A 15680-nucleotide genomic window follows, 5' to 3' on the forward strand; every position below is an offset into this window, starting at 1 on the left:
ACCCAGTGCAGCCAAAAATAAAATAAAATAAATTAATTAATTAAAAAAAGAAAGAATGGATCTTAGGGGACTTTCCTGGTGGTCCAGTGGTTAAGACGCCACGCTTCCACTGCTGGGGGCACTAAGATCCCACAAGCTGCACAGCCTGCCCCCCCCAACCAAAAAAAGGATCTTAGTAGGCAAGACATGGAAGCAACCTAAATGTCCATCAACAGAGGAATGGATAAAGAAGATGTGGTACATATATACAATGGAATACTACTCAGCCATAAAGAAGAATGCAATAATGCCATTTGCGGCAACATGGATGGACCTAGAGGTTATCATACAAAGTAAGCCAGACAGCAAAAGACAAATATCATATGTAATCGCTTATATGTGGTACCTTTAAAAAAATGATACAAATGAACTTATTTACAGAACAGAAATAGGCCTACAGACATAGAAAATGAACTTATGGTTACCAAAGGGAAAAGGGGGGAAAGGATTAATTAGGAGTTTGGGATTAACATATACATACTACTATATATAAAATAGATAACCAGCAAGGACCTACTGTATAGCACAGGGAACTATGTTCAATATTTTGTAATAACCTATAAGGGAAAAGAATCTGAAAAAGAATAGATACATATATATGTATAATTGAATCACTGTACTGTACATCTAAAACTAATGCAACATTGTAAATCAGCTATACTTCATTAAAAAAAATTAAAATTAAAAAAAAGAATGGAGGAGGAATGTCAGCTATTCAACACGGAGGCAGAGGTCGATAAGCTGGAACTGATGTTCCAGAAAGCTGACTCTGATCCGGATTACATTCAGCACAGGTTGGAATAGGAAATCAAGACTAATTATCCTGATTCGGCAGGCAAGAAAAATCCAGTTACACTCTTAAAGGAATTGTCAGCAATAAAGTCTCGATATCAAACTCTGCATGCATGCTTTAAACCAACTGCTGTGGAGCACAAAGAGACTAAGAGCCGCATTTGTGCTACTTTCAATAAGACTATGACCTTGATACAAGAACTACAAAAGCAAACAGACCTGAAGCTCTTACCACTGACTGAAGAAGAGAAAACTGCGGCCGAGCAATTAAGAGCTCACATATCAGACTTATGATGAAGAAATGGACTTGCAAAAGGGAAACCTAATGGGGAAGAGATCAATTCCAGAGAGATTTAGGAAGATGTCTTGCTAGCATTTGATGACCGTTGGTGGGGGGGATGACAAAGGAGATTTGGCTTGGGTTACTGGACAGTGATGCCTGCCACAAGAGAAGGGAATACGAGAAGAAGGGCAAATATTGTACTCATAATGTTCGGCCAAAGGGATGGAATAGAAATAGAGAGATTTAAAAAACTATATGCATATACACTTAGTCTTGTAATTTCAGGCAAGTAAGTCTCAACACCATTTTGTATCTGTTTTTGTATAATCAGGATAACACAGATGTCCTGGCCTATTGTGAAAGAAAATTATGTACCATCAGTCAGTCAAATGTGAATGAACATGCTGTGGAAATTAAAGGATAGAAAAAAAAAAAAAAGAAAGAATGGATGTGGTGATCATTTTGCAATGTACACCTGAAACTAATGTTATGTGTCAATTATAGTTCAAGATAAAAGAAAGTCGGGCTTCCCTGGTGGTGCAGTGGTTGAGAATCCACCTGCCAATGTAGGGGACACGGGTTCGAATCCTGATCCGGGAAGATCCCACATGCCACAGAGCAGCTAGGCCCATGCGCCACAACTACTGAGCCTGTGCTCTAGAGCCCACGAGCCACAACTACTGAGCCCACGTGCCACAGCCACTGAAGCCCGTGCGCCTAGAACCGGTGCTCCACAACAAGAGAAGCCACTGCAATGAGAAGCCCGTGCACCACAATGAAGAGTAGCCCCCACTCGCCACAACTAGAGAAAGCCTGCGCACAGCAACGAAGACCCAATGCAGCCAAAAATAAATAAATAAATAAATAAAGATTTTAAAAAGTCAACATTGTAAATGAAAAATAAAATGGATGGCTCAGCTTCTAGAAGCAAGCAACTGAGCTTCTGGTTTTTGTTTTTAATTGTGATTAAACACACACAGTGTCAAATTTACCATTTGAACCACTTCGTGCACAATTCAGTGGCGTTAAGTATATCCACAGTGCTGTGCAACCATCACCGCTCTCCAGTTCCAGAACTTGGGTGTGCATGTTTTGCGCACTGAACAATCTGAGTATTCATCAGATTCTGCGCAAAGCAGAGAACGTGGAGTTCCTTGGCAGTCAGCGCCACTGCATCTAAAGGCCCGTGTCTGATGGGGGCTCACGTTTCCTCCTTTCCAATGGGCTCCCGCGCACGGGGCGTGTGACGGCATGCTCTGGATTTTGCTTCAGCTGAGCCTAGAAGTCCTGGGCACGGTGCTGATTAGTAACTTCCGCTTGACCCTAATTAGGACCGAGGCCCTTATAGTCCATCAACCCTACGCAGGCGGCTTCTGGGTGGAGCAAGGGTTAAAATATTTTTGACATGAACCTGAAGCTTCGCTCCCTCTCGTCCACAGGGACATCAGTTACAGAAGGGTTGGCTGAAGGACAAGAGGGCTGATGCCTCCAACTGAAACCCTGGAGGAGGTGGACGCCCTGCAGGGGCCTGCGCGGAGGCAGGGGGCGGGGGGTGGGGGGGTGGGGGGGAGGGAGGGCGGAGCTGAGGGCGTCTGAGTGGCCTGGTTTGCAAAGAGACCTTGGTCTTTAACAGCTGACTTAAGAGAAGTCTCTACGATTAAACAAACAAACAAAGGCCACCTATGGTGAACTCATGTTTCCCCATCCCCAAGACTGGGCTCCCCTGAGTTACGTGTGTCAATCAGTAACAGCTTCTTCTCTAGTTTAAGGATTTATAGAGGATTAGGACAGTGCCTCTCCATTTTCTAAATGGTTGCGTTTTTATAACCCTCTGGGGAGAAGCTTAAGGGAGTCCTCTAGATACTCCTGTAGAGGAGAAATCCTATGGGTAAATTAGCAAACTAGTTAAGAGACTGGCCCAGCAGGAAGTTGACTAATTACCTTTACCATCTTACTAGTGTAAGGAGCTGAAATGGGTTTTCTTTTTAAAACTGAACTATAGTTGATTGACAATGTTATGTTAATTTCTGCTGTACAGCAAAGTGATTCAGATATATATATATACACACACACATTCTTTTTTTTTTTTTTTTTTTTTTTTCTTTTGCGGTACGCGGGCCTCCCACTGCTGTGGCCTCTCCCGCCGCAGAGCACAGGCTCCGGACGCGCAGGCTCAGCGGCCACGGCCCACGGAACCAGCCGCTCCGCGGCATGCGGGACCCTCCGAGACCGGGGCACGAACCCGCGTCCCCTGCATCGGCAGGCGGACGCTCAACCACTGCGCCACCAGGGAAGCCCCACACATTCTTTTTTATATTCTTTTCTATTATGGTTTATCAGAGGATATTGAATATAGTTCCCTGTGCTATACAGTAGGACCTTGTTGTTTATCCATCCTATACATAATAAATTAATTAATTAAATAAAAAATAAAAAACTTTATTTAAAGCAGAGCGATTCAGCAGCAGGCTCTGAAGTCGGCCCACCTGGTTGGGAGCCTTGAAACCCTGACTCTCCCACCGCCTCTGCTTGAGTTTTGCAAAGTACACGTTAATCTTTATGTATTTCAGAGAATTCATCTGTAAAATGGAATGATATCTACCTCATGGGGTTTTGAGGATCACATGAGGTAATGCGGGCAATGTGCTTAGAATAATAACTGTCCATTATCATCACTCAACAGAGGATACTCCAGGTATTAAAAATTATATAAAGCTCTGGTATGGGGAGATGTTCCCTGTGTATTACTTTTTTAAAACATTAAAAGCAATATGTTAAGTATGATCCCACTTTTGAAAAGAAAAACGTGTGTCTCTATAAGTACATTTGACATCAGTAGGGAAAACTTTAGAAGTATATACACCCAAATTTGAATTTAACATGCATCTCATTTTCTTTAGTGCATATATTAGTGGTACAACACAAAAATAAACATTTAAAAATATCTAGACTTGCACTGTCCAATTCAGTAGCCACCAGCCACATGTGGTCACTTAAATTGAAAAGAACTAAAATTAAATTAAATGTAAAATTTTATTCTTCATTCTAGCCATAGTTCAGCATGCTGCAGCCACACATGGCTAGTGGCTCCTTCATTGTACATCATAAATGTGAACATTTCCATCATCACGAACGTTCTAATGGACAGCACTGGTCTAGGGGACCCAGGGGAGGGGACTTCTTGGTGATCTTTTCTCTTCATTTGCTATAAAATGGGAAGAATTCCTCCTAACTTGGCTGGATGATTTTAACAGGACCTCTCAGAAGACCCTCCGATTAGGTAAGGAAAGCCGTTCACACTCCATTTTCACCAGGCATCAGCCTATCTACATGCAATTTTCTTTGTAATATTGGGTAACAACCTCGATCATCCAGTTTTTCTTTTAAATTATTTTTAATATATGGCAATTCCTCAAGAGGTGAAAAAAGCACGTTCATCAAGCAGCCTCATTTCCTGCTCAAGAGGATCCTGGGGGTGTCAGAAAGTACAGAGTTTCAGCCAGATTAATTTTCCATAACCCTATACAATGGAAGAACCATTGCCACCTGACTCAGCTTGCAAAGTTCTAAGTGCTCAGGTCAAAAATAAGCTGCATTTCAGGGGCTCCGCAAACCCTTACTATATCAAGTCCAGGGCGTTAAAGACAGCACGCGCTACCGTCATCACAAGACACTTCGGGAGGTAAGAACCCACCAGATGTTTGATTATTAACCAGTGTGGAACAGGTGAACCCGGCGTTCTGTTCCCCTGGGAGAACCTGGGATCGGCTGGCTTGTGCTGTCCTCTGGCGCCCCCAAACGGCGCCTCGTCTAGGAAGCTAAAACCCCAATATTTACTCCATGAACTAAAGACTTTCTGCCTTCGTTTCTCTTACAGGGTCACGAGCTTTCTTTTTAAAGTGACGATTTACAAAACCAGGAGAATCGGATCAAGATTTCACACCAAAAAGTCTGTTGTGGTTCTAGAGGATTAGCCCCCAAAGACGCTATAACTAATTTTAGATTTTTCAATAATTTTTATAATATTTTAATTAATTTATTTATTTTTGGCTGCGTTGGGTCTTTTTGCTGCACGTGGGCTTTCTCTAGCTGTGGCGAGTGGGGGGCTACTCTTTGTTGTGGTGGCTTCTCTTGTGGAGCACGGGCTCTAGGTGCGTGGGCTTCAGTAGTTGCAGCACGCGGGCTCAGTAGTTATGGCACACGGGCTTAGTTGCTCTGTGGCATGTGGGAACAAACCCGTGTCCCCTGCATTAGCAGGCAGATTCGTAACCACTGCGCCACAAAGGAAGTCCCTATAATACTTTTAAGCACACAAAAAAGCATAGATAATGATACAATAGACATTCATGTATTTATGATTCAGTTGAACACCTAATATATTATAGATTTATTTGAAATCCCAATCCTATTTCCCTTTCTGCTTAGAGGTAAAAATAAAACTCAGGATAGTGTTTTTCAGACCCATGTGTGTATTTATACTTGTACAGTCTTTATTAATGAACACATATAGTGTTGACTTGTGTGTTTCAATTTTTTTCAGGAAATTGGCATCATATGGTATCATTCTGAAGGTCTTGATTTTATTGATCAACATTGTCTTAAGAGTTATTTATGTTAATACATATGTATGTATGCACATATGTAAATGTGTATATATGTTAATACATAGTTGATTCATTTTTTTTACTGCTGAAAAGTTCCCTATATAATTCTGCCCATTTTATTTACCTAATCTCCTTACAAAAAGTAATGGTAATTAGATAATTCATCTTTTTCTTTTTCTGTTTTTTTTTGAATTTTTGAATTTTATTTATTTATTTTTATACAGCAGGTTCTTATTAGTTATCCATACACATCAGTGTATACGTGTCAATCCCAATCTCCCAATTCATCACCCCACCACCACTTTCCCCCCTTGGTGTCCATACGTTTGTTCTCTACATCTGTGTCTCAATTTCTGCCCTGCAAACTGGTTCATCTGTACCATTTTTCTAGGTTCCACATATATGCGTTAATATACAATATTTGTTTTTCTCTTTCTGACTTACTTCACTCTTTATGACAGTCTCTAGATCCATCCATGTCTCTACAAATGACCCAATTTCGTTCCTTTTTATGGCTGAGTAATATTCCATTGTATATCTGTACCACAACTTCTTTATCCATTCATCTGTCGGTGGGCATTTAGGTTGCTTCCATGACCTAGCTATTGTAAATAGTGCTGCAATGAACATTGGGGTGCATGTGTCTTTTTGAATTGTGGTTTTCTCTGGGTATATGCCCAGTAGTGGGATTGCTGGGTCATATGGTAATTCTATTTTTAGTTTTTTAAGGAACCTCCATACTGTTCTCCATAGTGGCTGTATCAATTTACATTCCCACCAACAGTGCAAGAGGGTTCCCTTTTCTCCACACCCTCTCCAGCATTTGTTGTTTGTAGATATTCTGATGATGCCCATCCTAACTGGTGTGAGGTGATACCTCGTTGTAGTTTTGATTTGCATTTCTCTAATGATTAGTGATGTTGAGCAGCTTTTCATGTGCTTCTTGGCCATCTGTATGTCTTCTTTGGAGAAATGTCTATTTAGGTCTTCTGCCCATTTTTGGATTGGGTTGTTTGTTTTTTTTAATAGTGAGCTGTTTATATAATTTGGAGATTAATCCTTTGTCCGTTGATTCGTTTGCAAGTATTTTCTCCCATTCTGAGGGTTGTCTTTTTGTCTTCTTTGTAGTTTCCTTTGCATTGCAAAAGCTTTTAAGTTTCATTAGGTCCCATTTGTTTATTTTTGTTTTTATTTCCATTACTCTAGGAGGTGGGTCAAAAAAGATCTTGCTGTGATTTATGTCAAAGAGTGTTCTTCCTATGTTTTCCTCTAAGAGTTTTATAGTGTCCCTTCTTACATTTAGGTCTCTAATCCATTTTGAGTTTATTTTGGTGTATGGTGTTTGGGAGTGTTCTAATTTCATTCTTTTACATATAGCTGTCCAGTTTTCCCACCGCCATTTATTGAAGAGACTGTCTTTTCTCCATTGTATATCCTTGCCTCTTTTGTCATAGATTAGTTGACCATAGGTGTGTGGGTTTATCTCTGGGCTTTCTATCCTGTTCCACTGATCTATATTTCTGTTTTTGTGCCAGTACCATATTGTCTTGATTACTGTAGCTTTGTAGTATAGTCTGAAGTCAGGGAGTCTGATTCCTCCACCTCCATTTTTTTCCCTCAAGACTGCTCTGGCTATTCGGGGTCTTTTGTGTCTCGATACAAATTTTAAGATTTTTTGGTTCCAGTTCTGTAAAATATGCCATTGATAATTTGATAGGGATTGCACTGAATCTGTAGATTGCTTTGGGTAGTATAGTCATTTTCACGATATTGATTCTTCCAATCCAAGAACATGGTATATCTCTCCATCCGTTTGTATCATCTTTAATTTCTTTCATCAGTGTCTTATAGTTTTCTGCATACAGGTCTTTTGTCTCCCTAGGTAAGTTTATTCCTAGGTATTTTATCCTTTTTGTTGCAATGGTAAATGGGAGTGTTTCCTTAATTTCTCTTTCAGATTTTTCATCATTAGTATAGGAATGCAAGAAATTTCTGTGCATTGATTTTGTATCCTGCAACTTTACCAAATTCATTGATTAGTTCTAGTAGTTTTCTGGTGGCATCTTTAGGATTATCTATGTATAGTATCATGTCATTTGCAAACAGTGACAGTTTTACTTCTTCTTTTCCAATTTGTATTCCTTTTTTTCTTTTTCTTCTCTGATTGCCATGGCTAGGACTTCCAAACCTATGTTGAAAAATAGTGGTGAGAGTGGACATCCTTGTCTTGTTCCTGATCTTAGAGGAAATGCTTTCAGTTTTTCACCATTGAGAATGATGTTTGCTGTGGGTTTGTCATATATGGCCTTTATTATGTTGAGGTAGGTTCCCTCTATGCCCACTTTCTGGAGAGTTTTTATCATAAATGGGTGTTGAATTTTGTCAAAAGCTTTTTCTGCATCTATTGAGATGATCATATGGTTTTTATTCTTCAATTTTTTAATATGGTGTATCACATTGATTGATTTGCGTATATTGAAGAATCCTTGCATCCCTGGGATAAATCCCACTTGATCATGGTGTATGATCCTTTTAATGTGTTGCTGGATTTTGTTTGCTAGTATTTTGTTGAGGATTTTTGCATCTATATTCATCAGTGATATTGGTCTTTAATTTTCTTTTTTTGTAGTATCTTTGTCTGGTTTTGGTATCAGGGTGATGGTGGCCTCACAGAATGAGTTTGGGAGTGTTCCTTCCTCTGCAATTTTTTGTAAGAGTTTGAGAAGGATGGGTGTTAGCTCTTCTCTAAATGTTTGATGGTATTCACCTGTGAGGCCATCCGGTCCTGGACTTTTGTTTGTGGGAAGATTTTTAATCACAGTTTCAATATCATTACTTTTGATTGGTCTGTTCATATTTTCTATTTCTTCCTGGTTCAGTCTTGGAAGGTTATACCTTTTTAATAATTTTTCCATTTCTTCCAGATTGTCCTTTTTTTTTTTTTTTTTTTTTTTGCGGTACGCGGCCCTCTCACTGTTGTGGCCTCTTCTGTTGCGAAGCACAGGCTCCAGATGCGCAGGCTCAGCAGCCATGGCTCACGAGCCCAGCCGCTCCGTGGCATGTGGGATCTTCCTGGACCGGGGCACGAACCCACGTCCCCTGCATTGGCAGGCGGACTCTCAACCACTGCGCCACCAGGGAAGCCCAGGTTGTCCATTTTATTGGCATAGAGTTGCTTGTAGTAGTCTCTTAGGATGCTTTGCATTTCTGTGGTGTCTGTTATAGCTTCTCCTTTTTCATTTCTAATTTTATTGATTTGATTCCTCTCCCCCTTTTTCTTGATGAGTCTGGCTAATGGTTTATCAATTTTTTTCATCTTCTCAAAGAACCAGCTTTTAGTTTTATTGATCTTTGCTATTGTTTTCTTTGTTTCTATTTCATTTATTTCTGCTCTGATCTTTATGATTTCTTTCCTTCTATTAACTTTGGGTTTTGTTTGTTCTTCTTTCTCTAGTTCCTTTAGGTGTAAGGTTAGATTGTTTATTTGAGATTTTTCTTGTTTCTTGAGGTAGGCTTGTATTGCTATAAACTTCCCTCTTAGAACTGCTTTTGCTGCATCCCTAGGTTTTGGATCGTCGTGTTTTCATTGTAATTTGTGTCTAGGTATTTTTTGATTTCCTCTTTGATTTCTTCAGTGATCTCTTGGTTATTTAGTAACGTATTGTTTAGCCTCCATGTATTTGTGTTTTTTACGGTTTTTTTCCCTGTAATTGATTTCTAATCTCATAGCGTTGTGGTCAGAAAAGACGCTTGATATGATTTCAATTTTCTTAAACTTACTGAGGCTTGCTTTGCAACCCAAGATGTGATCTGTCCTGGAGAATGTTCCATGTGCACTTGAGGAGAAAGTGTAATCTGCTGTTTTTGGATGGAATGTCCTATAAATATCAATTAAATCTATCTGGTCTATTGTATCATTTAAAGCTCTTGTTTCCTTATTTATTTTCATTTTGGATGATCTGTCCATTGGTGTAAGTGAGGTGTTGAAGTCCCCCACTATTATTGTGTTACTGTCGATTTCCTCTTTTATAGCTGTTAGCAGTTGCCTTATGTATTGAGGTGCTCCTATGTTGGGTGCATATATATTTATAATTGTTATATCTTCTTCTTGGATTGATCCCTTGATCATTATGTAGTATCCTTCCTTGTCTCTTGTAACATTCTTTATTTTAAAGTCTATTTTATCTGATATGAGTATTGCTACTCCAGCTTTCTTTTGATTCCATTTGCATGGAATATCTTTTTCCATCCCCTTACTTTCAGTCTGTATGTGTCCCTAGGTCTGAAGTGGGTCTCTTGTAGACAGCACATATATGGGTCTTGTTTTTGTATCCATTCATCGAGCCTGTGTCTTTTGGTTGGAGCATTTATAGATAATTCACCTTTTTCTTACTAACACGATTGAATTCTTTTATACTCTGAATACTAATCTTTTGTTTGGTTATCTGATTCTCAAATTACTTCTTTCAGCTGTGGCTTATCTGTTCTCTTTGTTTATGGCATCTTTTCAAACACAAGATTTTTACACATCAAAGGCAAATGTATTACCTTTTATGGTGTATGCATTTCGAATCTCATGAGATCCTTCCATATCCCAAGGTCATGTGGTAGTTTTTACCTTTTCAAAAGAATTTTAAAGATTGACTTTTTACATTTAGATGCTTAATCCCCCTTGGTTTTACGTGTATATTTGGTGCCAGGTGGATGTCTCTTTGTGTGAGTTTCTCTCTGCCAGAGTGCACATTAGAATAGCCTTGGGAGCTTTGTAAAAAACCATTTTCTGGGCCTCATCCCAGAACTGATGAAATCTTAATCCCTGAGGGTAGAGCTGAGACATTAGCACTTAAAAAACCCCCAACTCCCCCAGGTGGTTCTAACATGCAATCAGGGCTGAGAACTTCTGCTCCAAGGTCAGACCAAGAATAGAATTGCTGGGGTGTCTATCATGGGGTGGGTATTACATCGTTAGCTATACTGGATATTGCCAGCGCTCTGTAAAGTGATTATAACTATTTACGGTCCTTCCAGTAGAGCGGTCCAGTTGCTTCACATCTTTGAAAACACGTGGGCATTATTATCCCAATTAAATAATAGGGAAGCCACACCCAGAAAGTTTAGGTGATTTGGGGACTTGCCTAAAAATCACACAGCAGGTGCAGCTGTGTCTCCACCACCTTTGACATCCTGTCTCTCTGTTTACACATATTGCTTCTGTCCAATGTGCTTCCTTCACTAGCATCCCTGGACAAGGACGCTGGCAATATTTACGGTTCTGTATATACCCCCATTTGGCTCCTATTTGGACTCCGAATTCAACCTCAGCATGGAGAGATTCACCCTACAACTGACTTCTCCTAAAATTCTTATGGAGTCAGCCACTCCCATAAGCCCCGGCTTTCAAAACACACAGAAACATCAAATTAAGAGGGCGGGGTGGGTGGGGGGAAGGGGGGCTGGATATTAACCAATGTGTTACTCTTCAAATGCCCGTTGACAATTTGTCAAGTTTACAGAAATGTATGTATTCCTAACTCTGTGCCAAGGAGCAGGCGAGATGTCCTAAGAGCTCCGGAAGCACAGGGCAGGGTTTCTGCTCCTGGGGGATACGGGAGGCTCTAATGCAAATGAGACAAGGCTTAGGCAACTCAGTGTTAAATTATCAGTAGAGAGTTTTAGGTGATGTGATTTCAAAGATGTGATTCCTGTGAGCTAGATGTTTGGACTAATCTTGGAATTTCCTTCCTACTCTGCCTCTCTAGGGATTTATGAGATAAGGAAGGCTTTAAGGCTGAAGACTAGATAGAGCCTTCTCGTTGGTCCTGGTAGGCAGCCTCTAAGATAGCCTCCCAGTGGTCCTGTTATTCATGCCCTTCTATAGTCCACTCCATGCTGAGCAGGGCTGACCTGTGTAGCCAGTTGGCTGTGTGGACACGATACTACGTGACTTCTGAACTAGGTCATAAAAGGCCCTGTGGTTTCTTCATTGCTCTCTCTTGAACTGCTTGCCCTGTGGGAAGCCAGCTGCCAGGTGGTAAACACACTCAGCAGCCCTATGGGGAGATCCTTGAGGTGAGCCATGACTTCCTGCCAATAGTTAGCACTAACTTGTCACCCATGTGAGCGAGTCACTCTGGGAGTAGAACCTCGGCCTTAATCAAACTTCAGATCAACTGCACCATATCCGACACCATGACCACAACCTCATGAGAGACTTGGGGCCAGATCTACCCAGACAAGCTGCTCTTGAAATCCTGACCCACAAAAATGATGTGAGATGATGTGAGATAATAAATATTTGTTTTGTTTTAAGTCACTAGGCTTTGGGGTAGTTTGTTTTGCAGCGATAGATAACGTATACAATGGTTTTCTTATAGAAGCATCACCAATCTGATAACAAGAAAACAATTCTAATTGCTTAAAAGCCTTTATATATTGTTATTACTCCCACAAACTCTGAAAGAGGCAGACAGTGAAAAGGGAAGTCTTAGAGAAGGTGAGTTATTTCTTTAATTCACAGGGACTAGATGGCAGGGATAAAAAGATATCTCAGATTTCAATTATTTTTTGTCCAGTACTTGCACTATCAGGTTACAGCTATTTCAAAAACAGTCCGGCAATTCATTTATGGCCGTACAATGTTACGTTTATAGGTGCATACATGGTATATGTGTAATTTAGAAAAAACTTTTTTTAAAGTACTTTAAAAAAAATGCTGAAAGTACACTAGCTAGCATTCTACACACTCCTGTCACTACCAATCTGTGTTCCCACTTTAATAAATGGTCACCACTTATTTCTAGAGAAAGGGTCCACTTGGGGGCAAATGCACGGTTGACAGTCTTTCTCAGCTCCACACACAGAAAAAGAGGGGGAGGTTTAAAATAATCAAAAAGAAAACAGAGCAGCAACATCAGAAAAACAAAGATAGTTTCCTATTACTGCTGTAACAAATTACTGAAAACTTTGTGGCGTAAAACAACACAAATTCATCTTACAGTTTTGGAGGTCGGAAGTGCACATCAGGTCTCACTGAGCTGAAAATCAAGGTGTCATCAGGCCTGCGTTCACTCTGAAGACTCGCGGGGAAAATCTGTTCCCTTGCAGCCTCTAGAGGTTGCCTGCATCCCTTGGCTCTGGCCCCATCCTTCATCTTCAAAGCCAGCAGTGTAGCATCTTCAAATCTCTTTCTCTGACCTCTGCTGTTTCCATCGTCACATCTTCTCTGACTCTCCTGTCTCCCCCTTTTCGTTATAAGGAACCCCTGTGATCACATCAACACACTGGCAGAATTCAAGACAATCTCCCCAAGTCAAGATGCTGAACTCAATCCCATCTGCAAACTCCCCTTTGCCATGTAAGGTAGCATACTCACAGGTTCCTGGAATTAGAATGTGGACACCTCTACGGGCCATTATTCTGCACATGGGGGGCTCAGAACCACGGATGAGAAGCAGGATGAAAATGCACTGCAGTAAGTGGGCTGAAGAGCTCCAGGCCCAGACATTCAGTGGGAGCCCCAAGTTTCATTCGTGGGTGGGGGTGGTCATGGGAACTAAAAGTCTCAAATTAGATGGGGGATGGAGCTGGATCCCTGCTTAAAGTTGTGGGCTGGGCCAGGCTAGGCTCGGGGCTGAACTAAATTGTTGCTGAAACCTGCCTGGGCTAAGGTGTATAACAAGCTGCAAGTCCAGGGACGTGGGTCGACCAGGATTCAGCCTGCAGTCCAGAGAGTGAGCCAGGCTGCCTGCTGGCTCAGTGCCTGGATCTGTGTCATCCTTAATCGCTCAGTGGGGCAGCCCAATTGTCATCATAAGAGCCAGTTCTGGACTAGAGCCTTGGGGATGGGAGGGAGGCAAATGCAAAAGCATAGAACTGGGAGGGGTGAGCACAGAAGGAGAGAGACAAAGAGAAACACACAAACTCTGAACATGGTCCATAAACCAGTATTATAAAACACGGAGGGGCTTCCCTGGTGGCACAGAGGTTGAGAGTCCGCCTGCCGATGCAGGGGACATGGGTTCGTGCCCCGGTCCGGGAAGATCCCACGTGCCGCAGAGCCGCTGGGCCTGTGAGCCATGGCCACTGAGCCTGTGCGTCCGGAGCCTGTGCTCTGCAACGGGAGAGACCACAACAGTGAGAGGCCCACATCCCACAAAAACAAACAAACAAACGAGAAACACTGAAAAGATGTAATACTAAGGCAGTCAACAAAATCAGTAATTAGAATATGAGTTTATTTCAGATGAAATTAGTCTAATAAAATAATCTGACAAAGACTTAAACTGAGCACGTTTAGTTTTTCATTTTTTAAAATTTTGTTTATTATCCTTGTTTACCAATGGGGAGACGCAGTTTATTTACACCAGCAGTCATAGGGGCAAGGGGAATACACAGTAGTTAGCAGCCTGTATAGGATGGACTACTCATGTAAAAATAAGACTCTCCAAAACAAGGGACAGTGGTGAGCTTCACTGCATTTTAAACTGAGCGTGTTTAGTTTGCCCAAAGAGATAAATGAAGTGGTTCCAGGGGATCCCAGGATGCTGAGGTCCTGTTTGAGTTTGGCAGGAGGTTACCAACACTGCAGTCTGGACTTTGTTAGGGAAAAGGGGTACGTCCTTACCTTGGAGCCCGTTTGTTAGGAAGATCTCACTGGGATTGTAAGGTCCAAGCTTGAAAAGGTGGTCCCTTTGCCAAGTGTATAAAAATGTCCTGAGAGGCCCCATTACCCACAGACAGACCCAGATGTGTCAGGTCCAAACAGGGAAGCAATTCGGAGGCTACAACATGAACATCATTTCACCTAGAAAACAGGACAAAATTTTGTCTTTGAAAGTTGAGGGATGTTAAGTATCCTACCCTTGGCTATATTCCCACTACACAGTTTATCCACAACTTATTGGTTTTTCTGTACTAAAGAGTTTCTCAGATCAAAAATTCTGTTCTATTCCCATTCAGGTCATTCCAAAGACTCAGATGCTCTAGTCCACTGCAGCCCCAAGGAATGTTCTATGAATCCTCAACGATGAGTTTATAGTTTGTAGAGAGGCAGAGAAACTACCTCGTTTGGAGACATAAAATCTTTTAAACAGGTAGATCCTCTTTTTACTCAGCAAGGATTTTTTTAAATAAATTTATTTATTTATTCATTTATTTAATTTTTGGCTGTATTGGGTCTTCGCTGCTGCACGCGGGTTTTCTCTAGTTGCTGAGAGCAGGGACTACTCTTCGTTGCGGTGTGCGGGCTTCTTACTGCGGTGGCTTCTCTTGTTGCAGGGGCTCTAGGCACGTGGGCTTCAGTAGTTGTGGCTCACGGGCTCTAGAGTGCAGGCTCAGTAGTTGTGGCGCACGGGCTTAGTTGCTCCGCAGCATGTGTGATCTTCCTGGACCAGGGCTCAAACCCATGTCCCCTGCATTGGCAGGTGGATTCTTAACCACTGCGCCACCAGAGAAGCCCCTCAGCAAGGATTTTAATGAGCATCTACTATGTACAAGTGTTCGGCCATATGGCATGAGATTTCAGAGTACAGTACTTCACAGTGTAGCAGAGACTATAATCCTCAACAATTTGTCTTCTTATTTCACCTTCTCCCCCTTGCTCAGTTTTTCCAAGGAAATGAGATCTTCAGGCACAACTTCAAGTTCTGGAGAGATGTCATGGCAAGAACCCCTCTCCATTCCAGTGGTTATGGTTTCCTATTTTCCTGTGGGGAGAAATTCCCTGGGCTCCTACTTTTTCCAGGAGCACACAGTGCCTAGGGAGCATCCTGAATGCCCCTACCATCTGGGAAGAATCTTAGATTGATTTTTACCTGTCTCTTTGAAAAAGAGAGGCAGAGTATATGAGAGAGAGCAAAATGGGGCATTATTGGTAAAGCAGAACATAGGTACAGTCTTACGACCTAAAAGAATGTTGGGAATTATACTCTGACTTGTATATACCCAGGAAATCCCACAAAAGG

General features: G+C 41.4%; 1 pseudogene; it reads left to right on the plus strand.

The window, feature by feature from the left end:
• The first annotated feature begins 665 nt into the window (after positions 1–665).
• On the plus strand, positions 666–1156 carry LOC113611524 (spindle and kinetochore-associated protein 2 pseudogene; annotated as a pseudogene).
• The last annotated feature ends 14524 nt before the right edge of the window (positions 1157–15680 follow it).

This window comes from Aethalodelphis obliquidens, unplaced genomic scaffold (genome assembly GCF_003676395.1).
Source record: "Aethalodelphis obliquidens isolate GAN/ISIS:26980383/991018 unplaced genomic scaffold, ASM367639v1 scaffold69, whole genome shotgun sequence".
NCBI lineage: Eukaryota > Metazoa > Chordata > Mammalia > Artiodactyla > Delphinidae > Aethalodelphis > Aethalodelphis obliquidens.